The sequence below is a fragment of the Culex pipiens genome, chromosome 2, assembly GCF_016801865.2.
Source record: "Culex pipiens pallens isolate TS chromosome 2, TS_CPP_V2, whole genome shotgun sequence".
Lineage (NCBI taxonomy): Eukaryota > Metazoa > Arthropoda > Insecta > Diptera > Culicidae > Culex > Culex pipiens.
The window spans coordinates 178,452,066-178,474,055 of NC_068938.1; the positions used below are offsets into that span (position 1 = coordinate 178,452,066).

The following is a 21,990-nucleotide window of genomic DNA, read 5'->3' on the forward strand; positions in this document are numbered from 1 at the left end:
AAAAATCTCTTCAATACATGGATATTTTGAAAACTAATTATTGCAAAACAACTGGGCAGGTGTAAAATACGGGACTGGGCCATTCGGCAGAAAATTATTCGGCAGAATGACATTCGGCGGAAAGCCGAACGGCAGAAAAACAATCGGCGGAATGGGTCATTCGGCAGAAAAGGTCATTCGGCAGAAAATACGTTTGGCAGAAAAGCTTGTTCGGCAGAAAATCAATTGGCAGAATGTCATTAGGCGGAATGGTACAAATGGCAGAATAACTCGTTAGGCCGAATAAGTCGTTTGGCAGAATGTCGTTGAGCGGAATAGTACAAATGGCAGAATAACTCATTGGGCCGAATAAGACGTTCAGCAGAAAACCATTCAGCAGAAAGCTTTGTTTGGCAGGATCTCTTCTTAGTTGGAAACGTTCGAAAACAATACACAAAACAATAATGAATTAAAAAATCTATTTGTTTAGACTCAAAATCAAAGTACAAAAAGATCACATTTTCGCGGTACTTTTGTACACCTTGCTGAGTCCGTCCATCGTTTGTCGTCCGTGCAACCGTACGACGTCAAAATTCAAAATATCAATATTTTTCGACATTGTTAAGCGGTTTTCTAGCGACGACGCACGGTTTTGTTATTCAGGACCATTGTGGTGTGCTGTAATTTCGGTTTTCAGGTCAATCATACAAAACAAATAACTTGTTCGAGCTTCAGCATTGTCTTGGCGTTTCTCTATTGCGTGATTTCTACTCGAAACTAGGTGTCCACAGGTTTGAAACGGTAAAGGTGAGAACAAGATTATTCGTTTGACGCAGTGGTGGACGCAGCACTTTGCGCCAGTTCGATTTTTCTGTGATCTGTCAGTTGAACAATCTACAGAGCATACTATGTTCAATGGTCGATGACAGGCAGGCTATGATGACAGCCGCAAAGTTCTGCGTCCATCACTGCGTCAAACGGATAATCTGGTTCTTAGCTTGAGGTGAAGCCGTTGATCATTTTCGAAGAAAATTGATCATCATCATTATAAAATACAAGCCTTACCCGACAAACTTCGTTCTGCTTTTTTTTTCGTTTTTTGACGTTTTTTGCTTTTTTGCTAATTCAGCCTCCTGTGATCAAAATTTGAGTTTACGTACATTTTTCCATACAATCTGCAGATGCTCCGGAATCGCTCCAAGAGTGGCCAAAGTGGAAATTTTTTAGCATATAAACCTTCCTTGGGCTTACACCAACCTAACGCAACAAAAAGCACCTCGATCCGACACTCCGTATTGAACTGATTCGCGTTCGAACAAAACCGTCGATTTTTTTATATATATATATAGATTCTGTATTAAATTCAATTTAACGAATTTCAGCACCAAAAGGAATCAGCATGTGCCGGTTGTTACCTTCTTGAAGCCACTGAAAGAATTTTTGATCTAAATCAAATGTGCTTCAAAATTTATAAAATTTTGTGGCACAGTCCGTCCTACTTGGCAGTCATTGATTAATGACGATTTCCATAAATTTTCAAGGAATGGGATAATCGTTACCAAAAAGAATCAGCATGTGTAGGGCACTATTCTAAACAACTTGTTGGAGGAATTTTGTCAAAATAATGAAAGCGACGCAAAATTTATATCTTTGAACGAAAAATCATGACAATGATGGAAGTCTTCACGTTAAGATAATCCAAACCTCTCTTTACAATTATTTATCGCTGTCGTGCTGTTTTGTCGTACGTCGTATTTGACGTTCCGAGAAAAACGAGTTTTAAAGTTTGATCTTGAATAAACAAAAACGAGAGCACGCAATGTAAACAATAACAATTACGTTATGTTTAGTTGACCATTCTGTGCATTGCCCCGAAGTTTGGCTGAATTTGGTTGCCGGAGTCCCGAAATATAATTGAAAAGGTTTACGGTAGTCGAGCTCGTATCTGTGTCAAACGCTTTCTGACCTGAAATCCCTTTGGCCAATTGGGTCCTAAAATGAAGTTTAAATTTGTGATATTATTGGTCATAACGATAAAGCTTATTTTTCTGAGTACAACGACCGCAAAGGATTTAAAATGGATTTTTAATTCAATTAAAAAAAACCCTTGAAAATGATATTATATATAAAAAAAAACAAAATTTTCGTTTTACTTGCTACTGGGACTGATAAGCCGAGAACTAAATTTGAGAATTGATCCACCAGTTAAAACATTAACTTCACGGTCCTTCTTGACAGGAAAGGTCCTACTTGACAGCCCGTTCCAAGGGGACCATACTTGAGCCATCGAAAAAATGTTGTCTTGTCAATATTTTTTTGCATTAAAATGAAAAAAAAGTGATCACACATGGTTTTTTATCGTGTTTTTTACAGTTATTCATAAAAATTTACATAGGGCTTTAGTACCCGATTGTCGCACTTACATCAAATTTCAGGCTGTGTCAAGATAGCACGACAAGTTTGAAACTTCTTTCATATGGAAAATGACAAAAATGCACGAAGTTTTTTTTTTGGTTTTTGTGGAATATCTCAGTATTTAAAACGAATTTTGGGGGTCTGTTTCTATAATGGTACGTTCGTTTGAGGGCTAGTTTCGCACTGAGTGCCGCACTCAGAGCTGTCAAAGTGTTTGTTTGAAGAAACTCGCGCTAGTGCCGCAAGAGTTTCACCGCCATCTTGGAACTGAAACTCTAGTGCTTTTCAATATATTTTTCAGTTTCATGCGAGTTCCACGCACACTGACAAATGACGTTCGATTGAACCAAAACTGGCACCGACGAGTGCGTCACTCAGTGCCGCACCGGCTCTTTAAACGAACGTACCATATGTTTACAATAAACTAGCGCTTGTTGCGTTTGACACGGAATACGTAATCGATTCGAATTGAATTCCGTTTCAGAATTCCGATTGATTGACTGGGAATAATTTTCACTTGTACTGCACAAAATTTCACAATTCTAATGATAATGGCAAACACGACAATGTAGGTTAGGGTAGAGTAGTCATCAATGAGACACGGGGAACAATGATAAAATGGCTCTCCAAGTAGTAGTTTCAACCAAACAGGCTCATATTTTGGGGAAAGGTGTGTCTACACGATACACGTCTGCCATAATAGTGGCTTTGGTTATGGAAGCTCCCTTGAAAAGTTATTCATTAATGTTTGATTCTGGGGTGTAAAAGTAAATTATGGACAAAAATTAGTTTTTCGCTCATAGGCAGCCGTAAACACCAAAACTAACATTTCTCCAGATTTTTTTTTTTGACGTTTCATAGGGAATGAGTTGGGCTACAATGTCCTTTCATTTGGTTTGGCCAAAATTAAGAATATACCGAGAATCCAGGGCTACCTTATTGTTTCTCACTCCTTTCAGCCCATGGGTAACAATGAGACACTTTGATTTTTCTTCTTTTCAAAATCTATGTAACTAGGGCGATAAAAATCATGGATTTAGCTCAATACTGTTCATTGGTGAAAATCTACTCTTCAATCTGAACAAGAATAGCCGTTTTAGATAGCTTGAAAGATTAGTTTTTGCTCTTTCTTGTGCTTTGGTTTTTAAATGTATCAAAATTTTTAATCCAGTGTGATTCAAATTAAATAAGTCTCTTATAAATACATACACTCAAACCCCGATGGTTTGACACCAACTGGTGTCAAACGAACGGGGTCACTTTTTAGTTTGACACCCCTTTTACACGGAGTTCACATACACTACCAAACGTTTGTTTTGATAGTGTACGTGAGCGCCGTGTAAAAAGTGACAGTTCGTCACTTTTTAGTTTGACTTTGACCAACCAACGGGGTACAAACTAAAAAAGTGTCAAACGAAAAAGTGACCAACCACCGGGGGTTGAGTGTATTTTTATTTTTTATATGACATGACCAGAAAAGCTTCAACAATTTTTTTAAAATGTCTAAAACAACAAATAAAAAAAACAGCAAATAAAATCATAACAAACAATATTTTACAATTTATCTTAATGTCCCTACCGCCAACTGGAGAAAATCTGAAGTACAAACTGAATAAGTACACGAGATTTTAGAGCAATTAATTTGGAGATCGGTGTACTAATTGTTTTGTTCTGTTTCTGTTTTAACCGAAATCAATCAGAAAAATCAAAACATTATGCAAAAAATAAACTAAAACAGCTGTTCTGATTCGATACATTCGTCTTTGTTGCCAAAGATGTTTCATAAAAAAATATTTAAAATTACTTTTTTTCAATTTAAATTCATGAATATAAAAGTGAAGCGAAAATATTTCAAGCGCTAGGCAATTTACGGCAATTTACGGATCTAACAATTATTCTCTATAAGTAAAATTATGCTTAATATTTTATTTTTATTTTTTAATCGTTGTTCATCTATTCCACAACAAAATCTGAATTTCCAGACCAAAATTTGATATTTTTACCGATTTCGGGGATTCCCGGGATAAAATATAAAAATTCCGGGATTCGGAAATTCCCGGTTTTGGAAAAATCCCGGGAGTTTTGTCCCGGGAATTCCCGGGATGGACGCACTATATGTAACTCTTTCAAAATATTAATTGAAAGTGATTTTTGGCAAATTTATTGAGTTTTAACTCCATTTAACAAAAAATATAAAGTTTTTTGGTATAAATATATGGATTTTACAAAATTCTAATACTTTTTGGTATAACTTTTGTTAATTAAAGTTTCAAGTTGGTAAAATTGTTTTAAAATAATTAAGGCAAGTTACCTGCAACGGAACAATACTAAAACATGACATTTTATTAGAAAATAATTGATTTTCGTAGAGTGTCTCATTGTTCCTGCCAAGTGCGTCTATAATGAGACAGTTGAATAACTCGGGCTGTAGACGTAATACCGATGTCATATTTTGGTCAATGTTGGTACACATTAAAAGAAAGTACTGTATGTAAAAAAAAATATTTACACCCCTTGGGCACTATACAAATTTTGTGATGAAACATATAAACAATTAAAAGTTTGTCAAAAACCTAGTACTACGTTTTATTCAGAAACTCATGCCGAACATGCTATAAAAAGCTCATGAAAAGATGATTTCCATAAAAAGAAATAAAAAAAGGTGCAACAAAAGTTTGTAGGGGAGAGTGGGGAGACTTGATCCCCGGGGACACTTGATCCCAAGCCTGTATCTCGTCAGCATGTGGGTAAAACAATTGGCTTTGTTCTAGAAAGTTGTGTGAAATCAACTAAAACTCATTGTAGAAAACAAAGAAAAAAAAATGTTTAGATTGAGTTAGGGTACGTTATCCATTAGTGGACCCCTTTCCTATAGTGGACCCTCTGAAGGGTTTTTGATGAAAAATTCAATAATATCACAATTTTAAGCGTGTTGTTGTCTACAAATCTTTTATTTGGAATATTCAGCATCATTTATAACAATGTTGACTGACATTGAATTGTCCTTTTCACCAAAATAAGTGTTTTGAGTTCGACATCTGAAATCAGCCATGGCCACTAGCATTTTCGCAACAAAAGTGCATTTATATTTTATGATTAAATTAACCATCCAATCATTTTTTGACTGATTATTTAACTTTAGCAAGTCGAAGTAATGTAAGTTTAAGGATCTTTACTAAAATAAAGCGAAGAAATGCAATTTTTGAGCAAAAATTAGGGGGGTCCAATATAGGACAACGAAAATCCAAACTTAAACAATTCTATTGTTTAGTTTCGGTCAACCATTTATGTAATTAATATGGAAAAAATTGCATCAAGATTACTTTTTTCAAATTATTTTTATATTTACAGTGGTTTTTTAAACGTTTTCTCTGATCTTTTTCGGAAATAAATGTGTTTAAATGTCTGTTAGGTTTTTTGTTGTTTAAAGCCAAATTGGTTAACAAAAAATATTTGTTTATGATGAAAAGTGAGCAAGATCCATCTTTTATTCATTATATCTATCATAAGACCTACACCATGCATCAAAACATCAAATATCGGTAAAATTTGGTTTAAAAATAACAGTTTGCCTATAGTGGACCCGGGTCCACAATCGGATTATGGACCCGGGTCCACTATAGGAAAAGGGGTCCATAACAGGCAAAAAAAAACTTTTTTTTCAATTGGCTATTTTTCTGCTCAAAAACAAATAACTGATGAAACAAATAGTCAAAATTGTTCAAAAGACTTCAGATTTCTTTGTTTTGTACAAAGGGTTATGAAAAAGTGCTTAAAATATTGAAAATTTGTGAAAAATGTGCTTCGGCTCTACTAGGGGGTCCACTAATGGTTAAAATACCCTACACACATTTTTCTAAAAAGTGCTGCAAAAAACTTCCAAGAGATCTTTTTTCTTTGTTTTGATAAGTTTAGAAAACACTAAAGTGCGTTTAAGGAGACTTGATCCCTGCATTTTTACAGTCACTGGAATCAGCCTCAAGATTAAATAATTGGGCTGGGTTTTCGTACATAATTTCCTTCAGTATAGTTGAACATAACTTACTGCAGTTTGAACCATTTTTCAAAAGTTTTGTAAACAAAAATTACCAGCTTTTGTAAACATGCTCAATTTTGGTCTAAAAAAGAAAATTTTAAGTTTTTAAATATTTTGCATGCTAAACTTGTTATATTTTGAAAACAAACGTACAGGTTTAATGTGAAATTGCTGTAACTTATAGAAAATTAAAAGATTGGATGAATAAGAAACATTTTGCTTAAGATTTCTTCAAAATGTTGAATAGGGGATCAAATTACCCCCAACATTTTGAAAATGGCGGTTTAATATATTTTTTTAAAACGCTTGGCATGATTCGAAGAGTTTATCTGATGAAATACCCTTATTAGCCAAACATAGTTGTATGTTTAAGCTTTCAATTCTTGCAAAAAGTTCATAGTTTTGTGAGAAATTGGCAGAGTTATGTGCGATACAAAAAAAGGGGATCAAGTCTCCCCACTCTCCCCTACACCTTTCGAAAAATTAACATAAATAAAGTTATTTGTTGATAAATCACCATAATTCCAGTCTCCCAACTTCAAATAGGCATCCTTGACTGATTAACAAAATAATTTGGTTTGAATATCAAGTTTACTACTTACTTAGTATGAAAGTTTAAATAACTCTGGAAATTCTATATAAAACTTATCTAAACTTAGTTTTGCAAACATTTAATTTAACTGAACGTCAATATATTACCATAGAATTGCTAATTGTGGGTATAACACCGTTTTGGGAGTCTTTGTATCGATATAATAGATTTTTCGTTGGAATTTCGTTTAAACCCGAAATTTCGTTGTCAGAAAATCCGCCGGCATCCGAACCGGTCCACGATTCACAAGTCAATCTCTGTGGCATTGGAAAGGGCATACAATTTCCGATCTTTTGATACCCATACATCAAGGTTTTCTATAAAACCCACGTTTTTAAATACTTAAGCAAAAACGTTGTTATGGTTTCGTTTGAGCAATCTGCCAAAAATGTATGGACTTCCGTAATTTTTTTTCTAGTGGATCAAACTGGGCAAAAAGCCCAGGTATTTAAAAACGTGGGTTTTATAGAAAACAATGATGTATGGGCAGCAAAAGATCGGAAATTTTATGCCCTTTTAAAGATTTGTCTGGTCACGCCTGCCGTCGGACGGGAAATTGAATGTTGGCCCCCGTCGGACCTACAGGTTAAGTCGTAAGCTCAGTCCAGGTTGTCTCACTGGGTTCTGTCTCGATAAAGTTGCTGGTAGGAAGTTAGACAAAAATGACTTTGTCTGCCAAATAATATTCTGCCTTATGATATATTCTGCTTAATGATCTTTTCTGCCATTTGTTTGTCTGCCTTCTGTACTTTTCTGCCATATGAACCTTTCTGCCTTATGTGCTTTTCTGCCAATCGACGTTCCGCCAAATGACCCTGTCTGCCATTTGACCTTTTCTGCCGAACATTTTTCTGCCATTCGTACTTTTCCGCCGAATGTACTTTCTGCCGAATGTTTGTCTGCCGAATGACCTTTTCTGCCTTCTGGTTGTCTGCCGAACGTCATTCCGCCGACCGTCATTCTGCCGAATGGCCCAGTTCCGTTACACTTTAAAACACTTTTTTCATTCAAATGTTAAGACCATGGCTTGTCATTTCAATTTTTATATTTTTGATAAGATTAAAATTTTCAGCAATAAACACATTTTTTTGCCCTCTGATTTGAAATTTGCATTGGCCTAATTGGGTTACTATTGTATGGCTCACGGGCCCGTGGACTAATTATCTAAAATGCTCTGTGTTTAGTTCAATTTTGCGGATTTTCGCACCAAAATGAATCAGCATACCCCGGTCGTACCTTTCTTGAAGGTCTTTTTCACAATTTTTGCCTTCCTCACCTCACTGAGGCAAGGCTATAAAGGAGAAAAGCTCGGAACTTAACCTCAAAGGTAAACAACCGAATGAACTTTTTTGACAGGTGTCAGTTCCGGCACTTAGCAATCAAAATTATAATTTTGTTCCGGATGTTCCGTTTCGCATGGACACAAACGCTCCTGGTCACGAGGCAAGGACACGGTCATGGGAATGGCCAGGAACAGACACCTACACGGCCAGAGACACGAAAACGGCCAGAAGCACGGGCACGAACACGGGCAGGAGTCCGGACAAGGACACGGCCTAGAGCACGGCCACGGGAACGACCAGGAACAGGCAACTACGTGGTCAGGTGCACGTACACGAACACGGCCAGAAGCACGGACAAGCACACGGGCACTAATACGAAAAAAACTCGAATTATGACGTTTCGCGTAATCGGAAGCAAATTCAAATTCAAAAAAATGCTAAGTCCCGATTTGACACCTGTCAAACCACTCAAATGGCACTCACAAAATGAATACTGAGTTCTTTGAGTTCATTTGCTACGTCACGGTTTTCTTGCCTATAAAATCACTCGAAAATTGAACTTCTTAAATATAGCTTCTAGATATACCTTCACGTATACCTATCGACTCAGAATCAAATTCTGTGGGGATGTGTGTAGACATGATTTTTTTTTCCACACGATTATCTCAGAACTGGCTGAACCGATTTTGGCCGGGTCAGCCTTATTTGATTCGTTTTGAGGTCCCATAAGACCCTATAAAAAGTTATTCTGTTAAGTAAAGTATTTAAAAAGTTATGCTAACAAAAAGATTTTTGTATCTACAAAAAAGGGTGTTTTTTTGCATAACCTCAAAAGGCCGGGTCTTTTTGTTTGTAAACGTGCAAGAGTCGCGCCAGATGCGAAACGCCCGGTTGCCACATTGCTTCAAATGAGAGTCTGCATGTTTTCTGGAAAAGTCTGTATTAGGTATATATTTTTTCATAAACTTATTTTCATTATTACTTTGTAAATGTGAGGAAGGCACCAACCACCTAATGGTGGATTCAGAAACGTTTTATCAAACATTTTATATTTTTGTGAAGTAAGGTTGAAAACTAATCATTAATGATGATTTTTGTAACTTCACAAGAAAGAGGAAAATTGTTACCAAAAAATTAAATAGTTAACAACTTGTGGAAGGAATTTTGTGAAAATATTGTAAACGAAAATGATAATTTCGTCAAAATAGTCATCAAACATTTTTCGAAATGAGTTTTGAAACGTTCAAGTTTAAATAAAGTAGAAAACTGTGAAAATTGGAAAAATATAGGTAAGTAAGTAAGTAGTATTCCAATGAGTTTAAAAGTAATAATGCACCATTTTCTAATGAGCAGGCCCTCAAACTTATTTTTATCTTCGAAACCTTCCAACTCGGGATTCCAACTCAAATTCATTTAGATTATGATTCTGAATGACTACCATCTGACTGCCTGAATTGCACCAAAATTTATTCAAATTTTATTGAAGTTGGAGTAATAATTGTTGATAAATCCATTTGCAACGATTTATAATGAAAGTAACTATCAATGTAAATGTAAAATTACGTTTTTTTTTTGTCAAGTTTTGTCACTCTTTCATTTTTTTTAAATTAAAATAGTTGTTTTAAATAATTATTCTTTTCGTTTTCATTACATTTGTGAAATAAACATTGAATTCAGCCACAACATGTTCAAAACTCTTACATCAATATTTGCAGTGGACCAATCTAACTTCAATTATTGTTGAAATATGCATGTTTTGCATATTTTTTTGGTCTGTTTGATTTTTGTGAATTGGAATCAAATGCTTTTTTTAAACAAAACATTTGGAAATATGTCATTTTTGTTCTACAATATTTAAATGACGATAATGAAAAAAACATAAAATAAAATAAAACTGCATATAACATATGAGTAATTCCCTACCAACTGATCACGAATCCGAGGTCAATTTTTTGATACCTCGTGAAGGAGGGGCGGTACGACCCTTTTTATTTTTGAACATGCGAAAAAGTGGTGTTTTCAATCATTTACAACCTGAAACGGTGATATGATAGAAATTCAGCGTCAAAGGGACTTTTATGTAAAATTGGACGCCCGATTTGAAACCACCAAAAAAGTTTTAAAAACTCAGCTATTTTCCGTTACTGACCTGTTAAAATTTTTGGAACATGTCATTTTAGGTAAAATTTAATGTTCTTTTCGAATCTACGTTTACTCAGAAGGGTCATTTTATCATTTAGAACGAAATTTTTCTTTTTAAAATTTCGTGTTTTTTTCTAACTTTGCCGGGTTACTTTTAGAGTGTAACAATGTTCTACAAAGTTGTTAAGGCTGGTAGAAATTTTATTTAAAGTTTTTGTCCCCCCCCCCTTCAATGTTGGCCCGAAAAATCAGGGGGCAAAAAAATATTTTTTCAAAAAACTTCAATATTTTTATGAAAATTTAAGTGCAATTAGTTAAAATCAATTTAAAATGAATTCCCTTGCGTTTAGAATCATTTTTAGCATGTTTGGGTTGATTAAAAAATCTTTTGAATTTTTGAAAATTTTCGATGTCTTCTATCGCTAAAGTTTTTTTTTTCGCTAAAATTTTTGTTTTCGTCAAATTTTACATTATTTGAAAACTTTTATTGCAAAACAACTGAACTAGTGTAAAATACATTTCAAAACACTTTTTCCATGCAGATGTTGAAACTGTGGCGCGTGTTACAAAAACATTAAAGGAAATTTGTAGCAGCCTTTTCAAATGAAATCAACCCAAACATGCGCAAAATTATTCTAAACGCAGGAGAATTTTAAATTGTTAGCAGCTGATTGTCTTTCGATTTTCAATTTCATTTTTGAACACCCCTGCCTTAGCAAGACTTTTAAATTTTGAAAAAAAATATGAAGATTTCTTTTAATTTTTGCCTATTTTTTTGCCTATACATGGAATCATGGAACCAAACTTAGTTTGTCAAAATCTAGTTCTACATTTTGTTAAGAGCCTCATTTCAAGCATTTTTCCACAAAAAAAAATCATGAATAGATGATCCCTTTAAAAAAACCAAAATAAATATAAAAATGCTATAAAATATTGCAAAATAAGTTAGTTCACTTTAAGAAAGTTCAATAAAAAATTATGCTATAAGTTGATAAATAATTATGATTTATGAGATCCACCCAAAAAAGTAATCATGAATCGATTTTGAATAGAATTTGGTTTGAAAATACTTTTCAAAGTTTCATGAAAACAAGTAAGCAAAAAGAACTCAATTAGTTTATTGAAAAAAGTGTAACACTTGAAAAAAAAAGTTTTTAAAATATTTTCTAGCGAAGTAGTTCCACGTCCTTCAATCAATTTTTTCCATTTTATTTTTTAAGATTAAAAACATATATCAAATTTTACTCGACTAGTAACTATCTAAATTCAAATAATCAAAATCAAATTATTCGCTCTACAGCATTGCCTTGGCGTTCTCGATTGCAAGATTCTTTCTCGAAACTAGGTGTCTGAAGGCTTGATTGTTGAGGCAATTGCAAACCTGTTCTTACACCTAAGCTTCCATCCACCCTGGGATTAGAACTGACGATCTTTGGATTGTTAGCCCAACTGCCTACCAGCGACTCCACCGTAGCAGGACCCAGGGAGACGACTACTACACCTGGTCTGAGCTAACGACCTAACCCTCTAGGTTAAACCGGGGCCAACATTTACTTCCCCGTCCGACGGAAGGCGTGGTCATTCAAATCTCGTCTCGAACAAATATCTAATTTGGTGATCTTAAAAAGATAGAACTCATAACTAAACTTTGCATTGCCTGTCTGTCCTTATTTCTGATTTTAGTTTAAATTCAAAATACTCTACCATGCTCTGTCGAGCTAAACCCAAATTTACGTCCAGCGAAATTCAGCCCAACTCTCACTGCACACAGCCTAGAATTGGTTAATGACTCGGAAAATTGTGGTTTGTGGCACAGTTTGTGAACCAACTTCAGCGAGTTAGGATGCAAAACGTGGGCCACAAACTGGTGCCAACGCTGTTTCATTCGGTTCTGAACATAAGTGAGAACTGATTGTTTTCAATTCTGTAACACAAAGGGTGTTCAATGGTGTTGATTTAAACTAGCTTTATTGATTTGCTGTAAATAGATTTGTGGCCTACCTCCATTGAGGTTAAATCAACTCTTAATCTATATTTATCTTATCGCAATCTTGAAGAAACAGGAAAATTGTTCCACCCAAGCCCTGTTTGTTCCAAGACAAACGATCCTTCCCTTGGTTAACCCAAATCAGCATTCCAACACCAAGCTCGATTTCACCGGAAAATTGATTGAGCTGCCTCATCAATTTAAGACTAGCTACCAGATTCCATTTGTAAAACTCAATCGGAGCCAGCCTGCATTATTGATGCCGGGAGCCCTCTCCATCGTTCGGTTCGAAATCGATACACTTTCATTGCAGTGATTTCCGGAGTTATCTGGAAGCTAGACAAGTTTTTCCCTTTTCCTTTTCTTGTTTGGAAAGACAAAGGAGAACGGTTGCTGCTGTCTGCACCAGAGAACTTTCCATCGAAATCAGAACCTGAATGAGTTGAATGAAACAAACACATGCTAATCGGTATCGAATCTTCCTCTTCGGTGACTTTTCCTCCAAGTTCAGGACCTTCCGTAACTGAAAGCTGCTGCTGCGAGGGAAAAAGTCAGAAGCTCTTCCAATTGAGGAAAATCCTCCGGATAAAAGTGCTGCTGCTCAATTATTCGCAAATATTTGATTTGCTCGGTTTTGTGCTCATTTTCCGGTGGATTGTCGTCTCTGATCAACTCTGAGCGACGAGCGTTGTGACGAAAGAGCATCGCATCCGTTTCGAAAATGGGTTCCGATTGGTTGATGCAATTTTAATTCGTGTCTGAATTTTGGTGGGTTGTGGATCAAGCTCGATTCGGCGAACGAGTGAAAGCATGATTAAACCGATGTCAAAGCGTGATGTTTGCTAATGGAGCGTGTTGTTACATGGCAGCGTTAAGTGACACTTGATGGTGTATAAAATTAGAAACATTCAACAAGTTCTTGCGGAGTCTTATTTTAATTTGCTTTTTTCTCTGCTTCAATATATTATTTTTTTAATAATTATTGACTTATCTTGTACAATTTATCCATTAAAACTTGTAGAAACTCAACATAGACACATTTACAAACCTTAAATTTGGAGAAAAACTTTTCTCCTCCTGATAGTTCAGAAACATCCAGGTTTACAAAACCACTAAACTCGCAATACTTCCCCGTCGGTACCTTCATCAAGTACATCGAGACTCAATTAGGGCAGTTAATCGAACAACTTTTCTACTTTTTCAACTTCTTTCATCCACCTTAGCCGTCAGACAGAACCAGCCGTGTAGAGGCCGTGTCGTGTCGGAGAAGATTTGCTGAAATTGGCCGACAACTTGCCTTTTGACGGAACCGACCAGATCAAGGTGGTTGATGATGACGGTGGGGGTGGTGGTGGCGGTGATAAGGATTCGTGTGTTGCGCTCCTTAACAAGCTTGCCGTAGTGCAGAAGTAAATCGGACCGGAGTTCGGTCTCAGGACAGCAACCATCCAGTCAAGGTTATTTGCTCTCAGCTAGTCCTCTTGCGACGTGGAAGCCTCTGTCTGTTTCCGGACACAGAATTTTTCAAGTGGAGCTTAAACAAACTTGAGTCTGGGCAGCGACTCTGGCAAGGACGTATACGAGAACTGCTTTTCGAACCACTTTTGGCAGGACCTCTGCTTCTGAGAAGAGGGGGGGGGGATCTCTAAAGAGTATAAGACATAAAAAGGGAACTTTACGATTTTCCAACTATATTATGTGAACGCCGCTGGTACAAGCTAGGAATCTGGCATGGTCTGGTGGCCACTTGTCGAGACTCTCTTCACTCTTCAGGACACTTTCGATGTGCCCAACCCGGGGAACGTTGTGGGACGTTCGAGTAATAGAGTTGCTAAGTACACTCGTAATAGCTTTTATGTCACTGCTGGGCGAAATCCGGGCTTTTTCGGCGAGGCTGGACCGAATTGGGCTCTGTGTTTGTGTTGTGTTGCGTCCTTTCGGAGGGTCCAATCATGTTGACAATCAGTTCTTCCTGGACTACACATGACGTTCAGGAGGTTTTTTTTGTCTGTATGTTGGTTTTACAGAATCCGGTGTCCGGTCCTGGTGGGAGGCTGTCGATGCCGGAAGTATCAACAAACAGCAGCAGCATGTGCAATGGAGCAAAGTACCCGGAAGAGATAAATATTATGATTCGTGTTTACACATCAAATCTTGACGGTGACGATGCTGTACGTGTGTAGGATGAGGTTCTGCCCTTTCGGAGGTCGTAAGGATGTTTTACAAAAGTTGATGACTGCTCGTGAGCTGGGTGTGTGGGCGTTTGTTTTATCGCCAGAGCTTGTGTGTAGGAGTTCGGAGTTATGTGTAAAAGTTCTTTCGGAAACAGTGTGGGTGAAGAGTTTTATGGGATGTTTGATCTTTCTTTATGTACTTTTTTAGAGAAATTGAGTAACATCGTTTCAGTGAACTCTTGAAAGTCGTTTTTTTACGATTGAATTCTAAATGAAAAGAATACATAGATAAATTTATATTAATCAGCTGAATAAAACTAAAGCATTAGAAAAAATCATTTTAATTCGAAATCAAATTTACTGTAGCGTGCCGTAAACTTATTCTGCATTCAATAATATTGTCTGCATAAATAGAAGAATAGAGCATGAGAGACCATCCATGGTTGCCCCTCCGTTGCTGAATAGAACCGTAATATCCTTTCAGCACGACCGATCATAGGCTTCAACGATCTAGTAATGTTTCCCTTATCAACAGATGAAAAGATATAACACCATGATTGCTGAAACTTCATCAGTTGCGAACAGGTAACAGTCATTGGCCACCAACGGCGCCTGCCATGTCAATTTCTAGATCTCAATTTTAAGGGACGGGAATGTTAGTTAGCGCAGGTTGGTACTAGGGCAGCCGGCTTACACCCCACAAGCGCCAGGAACCTGAAAATTTGTTAGTAGGATACACAGAAAAAAAATTCATGGTAATATTACATCCGGGAAGGGGTACATCTTTTATGTCAGAAAAAGGTGTAATTTTACCTCTGGAAGTGTGTCATTTTACCTCTTTTCTGGTGTAATGTCACTTTTTCAGTCTTAATTGAGGTAAAATTACATCATAAAAGAGGTAATATTCATCCTTCCAAAATTACAGCTTCCAAATTTACATTATTTTTTACTGTGCAGGGTGTTTGGTCAGGATTCATCATGAAAGATGATTTTTTTTTTTCCTTGAACATCAGAACTCAAACAAGATTGCATGCAAGATTGCAAGCGCACTTGAAATTGAATTTAAAAAAAATACCTCGCTATAAATAGCCTGGGCGACTGATAGAATTCATCCAATAAGAGATGAGAAGAATTGAAATTTCCCATTAGAAATGAGAACACACGAAGAATTCGAACAACAATGCAAACGGTCGTTACCACTCGCCTAGGGTGGCTCCTCAGACCATTCACCTTTCCAAAAAACCGTCCAACTCCAAGCGAAACTTACTTGAGGATACCGTGGAGATTTTCCCTAAATACTCTGAAAAAAGTGGAGCATCAACACTTCCCGTCTTCCAAATCCCTTTCCTTGTCCCTGGTGCGCGGTGGAGATGGGAGCGGCCGGCAATGGACGGCTGCCATGGTGGTGAGAATCTGGTTCAGGTGGAATTGGTTCTATTCCCAATTATCGATTCCTAGGCAACTTGGGCTTAGACAATCATCACATCACATGGCGAAAATCCAGTCTGCAATCCGCTAAAATCACCGTCTCCTAGCGAAGCGAAGCGAATTTATAGCCTTTTTTGTTTAATAAAAGAAAATATTGCTCTTAGAATTCATAGGGGGTTCAATTATTTTTAAAGCTGATAGCAAATTCAGGACATGATAGAAGAAGTCTTGAATTTATATGATCCTTTGAATCTTAAAACCGATAGCTAAAAAAAACAAAAAAAACTAACTTAATCCACCTATGTGGTTGGTGCCTTCCTCACTCTTTTCCAACAATGGGTGATATGTAATATGATGGATTTGGACACACATTTGATCCAAAAAAACACACATATCACTCAAGGGCTCATAAGTGGTCAGAACTCGAGGCAGGGTTGCCAGATCTTCAATGTTGTGAACTCGTTGGAAAGGTATCTCGATTACCTAATCAACGATGGGTCGGATGATGGATCCGGACATTGTTTACATACATTTAAGTGAGATCCGGCTACAAAAAAGTACATAAATATCACTTAAGTGGTCAGAACTCGAGACAGGGTTGTCAGATCTTCAATGTTTAAGACTCGTTGGAAAGGTCTTTTAATTACCTAACCAACGATGGGTCGGATGATGGATCCGGACATTGTTTACATACATTTAAGTAAGATCCGGCTACAAAAAAAGTACATAAATATCACTTAAGTGGTCAGAACTCGAGACAGGGTTGCCAGATCTTCAATGTTTAAGACTCGTTGGAAAGGTCTTTCGATTACCTAACCAACGATGGGTCGGATGATGGATTCGGACATTGTTTACATACATTTAAGTGAGATCCGGCTACAAAAAAGTACATAAATATCACTTAAGTGGTCATAACTCGAGACAGGGTTGCCAGATCTTCAATGTTGTGGACTCGTTGGAAAGGTCTTTCGATTACCTAACCAACGATGGGTCGGATGATGGATCCGGACATTGTTTACATACATTTAAGTGAGATCCGGCTACAAAAAAGTACATGAATATCACTTAAGTGGTCAGAACTCGAGACAGGGTTGCCAGATCTTAAATGTTTTGGACTCGTTGGAAAGGTCTTTCGAATACCTAACCAACGATGGGTCGGATGATGGATCCGGACATTGTTTACATACATTTAAGTGAGATCCGGCTACAAAAAAAGTACATAAATATCACTTAAGTGGTCAGAACTCGAGACAGGGTTGCCAGATCTTCAATGTTGTGGACTCGTTGGAAAGGTCTTTTAATTACCTAACCAACGATGGGTCGGATGATGGATCCGGACATTGTTTACATACATTTAAGTAAGATCCGGCTACAAAAAAAGTACATAAATATCACTTAAGTGGTCAGAACTCGAGACAGGGTTGCCAGATCTTAAATGTTTTGGACTCGTTGGAAAGGTCTTTCGAATACCTAACCAACGATGGGTCGGATGATGGATTCGGACATTGTTTACATACATTTAAGTGAGATCCGGCTACAAAAAAGTACATAAATATCACTTAAGTGGTCAGAACTCGAGACAGGGTTGTCAGATCTTCAATGTTTAAGACTCGTTGGAAAGGTCTTTTAATTACCTAACCAACGATGGGTCGGATGATGGATCCGGACATTGTTTACATACATTTAAGTAAGATCCGGCTACAAAAAAAGTACATAAATATCACTTAACTGGTCAGAACTCGAGACAGGGTTGCCAGATCTTCAATGTTTAAGACTCGTTGGAAAGGTCTTTCGATTACCTAACCAACGATGGGTCGGATGATGGATTCGGACATTGTTTACATACATTTAAGTGAGATCCGGCTACAAAAAAGTACATAAATATCACTTAAGTGGTCATAACTCGAGACAGGGTTGCCAGATCTTCAATGTTGTGGACTCGTTGGAAAGGTCTTTCGATTACCTAACCAACGATGGGTCGGATGATGGATTCGGACATTGTTTACATACATTTAAGTGAGATCCGGCTACAAAAAAGTACATAAATATCACTTAAGTGGTCATAACTCGAGACAGGGTTGCCAGATCTTCAATGTTGTGGACTCGTTGGAAAGGTCTTTCGAATACCTAACCAACGATGGGTCGGATGATGGATCCGGACATTGTTTACATACATTTAAGTGAGATCCGGCTACAAAAAAAAGTACATAAATATCACTTAAGTGGTCAGAACTCGAGACAGGGTTGCCAGATCTTCAATGTTTAAGACTCGTTGGAAAGGTCTTTTAATTACCTAACCAACGATGGGTCGGATGATGGATCCGGACATTGTTTAAATACATTTAAGTAAGATCCGGCTACAAAAAAAGTACATAAATATCACTTAACTGGTCAGAACTCGAGACAGGGTTGCCAGATCTTCAATGTTTAAGACTCGTTGGAAAAGTCTTTCGATTACCTAACCAACGATGGGTCAGATGATGGATTCGGACATTGTTTACATACATTTAAGTGAGATCCGGCTACAGAAAAAGTACATAAATATCACTTAAGTGGTCATAACTCGAGACAGGGTTGCCAGATCTTCAATGTTGTGGACTCGTTGGAAAGGTCTTTCGATTACCTAACCAACGATGGGTCGGATGATGGATTCGGACATTGTTTACATACATTTAAGTGAGATCCGGCTACAAAAAAAGTACATAAATATCACTTAACTGGTCAGAACTCGAGACAGGGTTGCCAGATCTTCAATGTTTAAGACTCGTTGGAAAGGTCTTTCAATTACCTAACCAACGATGGGTCGGATGATGGATCCGGACATTGTTTACATACATTTAAGTGAGATCCGGCTACAAAAAAGTACATAAATATCACTTAAGTGGTCATAACTCGAGACAGGGTTGCCAGATCTTCAATGTTATGGACTCGTTGGAAAGGTCTTTCAATTACCTGACCAACGATGGGTCGGATGATGGATCCGGACATTGTTTACATACATTTAAGTGAGATCCGGCTACAAAAAAGTACATAAATATCACTTAAGTGGTCATAACTCGAGACAGGGTTGCCAGATCTTCAATGTTTAAGACTCGTTGGAAAGGTCTTTCGATTACCTAACCAACGATGGGTCGGATGATGGATCCGGACATTTTTTACATACATTTAAGTGAGATCCGGCTACAAAAAAGTACATAAATATCACTTAAGTGGTCAGAACTCGAGACAGGGTTGCCAGATCTTCAATGTTGTGGACTCGTTGGAAAGGTCTTTCAATTACCTAAATAACGATGTATAACATGATGATGTTTGGTTCAGTTTACTGCCATTTATTCATGTTCCGAAAATATGCGAAAACACATTTTTATACATAACTTTTGAACTACTTATCGAAACTTCAAACAATTCAATAGCACCGTATGGGACCCTAAACCAAGTCGAATGCGACTGGTTTGGTCAAAATCGGTTCAGCCAGTGCTGAGAAAACTGAGTGACATTATTGGTCACATACACACACACATACACACACACATACACACACACATACACACACACATACACACACACATACACACACACATACACACACACATACACACAGACATTTGTTCAGTTTTCGATTCTGAGTCGATATGTATACATCAAGGTGGGTTTTCGAGCTTTTAATAAAAAGTTCAATTTTAGAGCAGGATTATAGCCTTACCTCAGTGAGGAAGGCAAAAAACTGTCAGAAACATATCAATGTTTAAGAGGGATCAAAAAAGGAAAGGAAAAACTATCCCAAAAATACAAATGTAAAAAATACTGGAACATTCGCTAACATGGATAAAAAAACCGTATCCATGAATTTAATTGCATAAATATTGTATTACAATGTGGCTTGAAATAAGAAAATATTGACACAGAAATGTTAAATGCACTTTTCAACTCTCTCACCATCAAAAAACCTTGTCAATGCAGAACTCTATGATTATTGAAAAAAAAAAACTTTGCTACCTTTACCAAACAAAACGTGAAATTCACACTCTGTTGACATTTTGCACAACCTTTCCAAAGCAAAATACTATGGAATGAGATTCGGCGCCCTGCCAGTTCACCGAACTACCCACACGCGTTGCAACGTCGCAAATGTCGAACTAATAAATCCATCTTAATAAATTGCCATCAGTCAGCGTCGGACCCGGAACAAATGCCAGCCCGGAACGACCAGCCAGGGTCTCGACGAACGTAAAGGCATACAAGCACAAGCCCCTCTTTTAGCTGGAAGCTAATTGAGTGATGAAATATGCCAATTTTGTCGAGCCTCAAACTGGTGCGAGTTGGGGGGGAGGGTGTGGGGGTGTGACGATATTGCAAAACACCTACAGCATAACTAAATTGTGGGTGGTAGAGTGAAGGTGTGGAGGGGGTACGAGAATGCAATCTACGGAGGAATTCCTGGGGCTACCGGCTCGCCGACTCGGGCCCACCTATTAGTCGGAAGGAATTTTATGACCTTTTTAGGATTCTAGGGCCGTAACTGAAGGGAAGGGGAGGTGGAACATGTGTTATATGCTGTCGGTAGCAAATACGCAACCGGAAGATTATGTGCTGATGGCTATTGCCATTTTTATAGCGTCGAAGAGTGAGAGAGTCTAGCTGGAAGTGGCTGGAAATGACGATGTCGACGAGGTTATTTCCAGCGGGTCGTATACGTGTACTCCGCCAGAATGATGGACAATACATCAAATCAAGCCTGAGTGGGGTTCTTCAAGGGAAGTGTAGGGCGGGTCAGAATTTTCCGGTGCATTCTGGGCTAGTACGGAGAACTTTTTTTTTTGTATGTGGGACCATTTACGATTATCTTGAGCTTGGTGAACGCGGAGAGCACATAAAAACTGCTGGTTATTCAAGTGTGATGAAGTTGTCGTGAAACGACTCTGAGTTTATTTTTTTCATGTTGTATAAAATTAAACGTTTCTACATGAATAGCTGATGGCCTAAATTTGATCATTTTTATTGATAAAATTAAGAAAATACAAGCATGTTTTATTGAATATGCGTTTTTGATATATTGCCAAAAAAAACAAACCTTGCAAAATACTAAGTCGTTTGAAAGCTTGAAATTAAATCCAGATTTTCACAATTCCTCACTTTTACGCCTTTAACGCTACTCTCCGACCCCAGTAAAGGCAGAAAGAGCCTAACATTTCCACCCACTTGCCATCAAGTACCAAGGTGGCCATAAATTACCCACTGGACAACAATTTCCCGGATCCTTTTCCGTCTCCACTCTTCTCCCCCCTCACCCACCATTCAAACCATACACTCTGTCAGTCATTCACCGCTGGTCGCGCGCGTCGCAGTCACTCAAATCACGACATCGTCGAAAGTGACCTGGATAGAGGATGAGTGAGGTGGGGGTGGAACCCATCAGCAGGCGGAAAACTCGCCCCCTAATCGGTACCACTAATCACTCACTCACCCCCACTGGCGCGATGTCTACCGCACTCCTGGAAATACTGGCCTTTGGATTGTCAGAATTTATTATTTTTTTTATTTTTTGTAATATTTTCAAAAAAAAAATCCCTTTTTTGTGGCTTTTCTTCATTGATGTTCGGCAATTTATGTTTATTTTTATGCCTGATGAGCCAAGGGTCCTCCACTCTGACCATTTTAACAGGAAGTCCTTATGCAGCGCTACACCAACTTGACTCTCCACCAGCCATCACAAAACCCACTCGCCAAAGTCGCCACTCTCTACTCAATCATTTCACAACCAATTGAACCGTGTTAGCAAAAGTGCTCACAGGCAAAACAAGGCCCGAGAGTCCCGCGGGCAATGGCAGGACATAAATTTCGTGTCCATCACCGCGCGCCCGGGACCCGGCCTAATCGTCTGAAAAGTCAACCGCCGAGACTTTCACCCGGACTTCGACTCTGGACGTGTCGTGAGACCCATAAAACAAAACAGC

At 37.7% G+C, this 21,990-nt stretch overlaps 1 protein-coding gene across 1 annotated transcript in view; it reads left to right on the forward strand.

Annotated features, from left to right (window-relative positions):
• The window catches only part of LOC120414941 (MOXD1 homolog 2-like), a 253,539-nt gene that overhangs the window by 114,930 nt on the left and 116,619 nt on the right, over positions 1 to 21,990 (forward strand). The gene's annotated exons all lie outside the window — the stretch shown is intronic.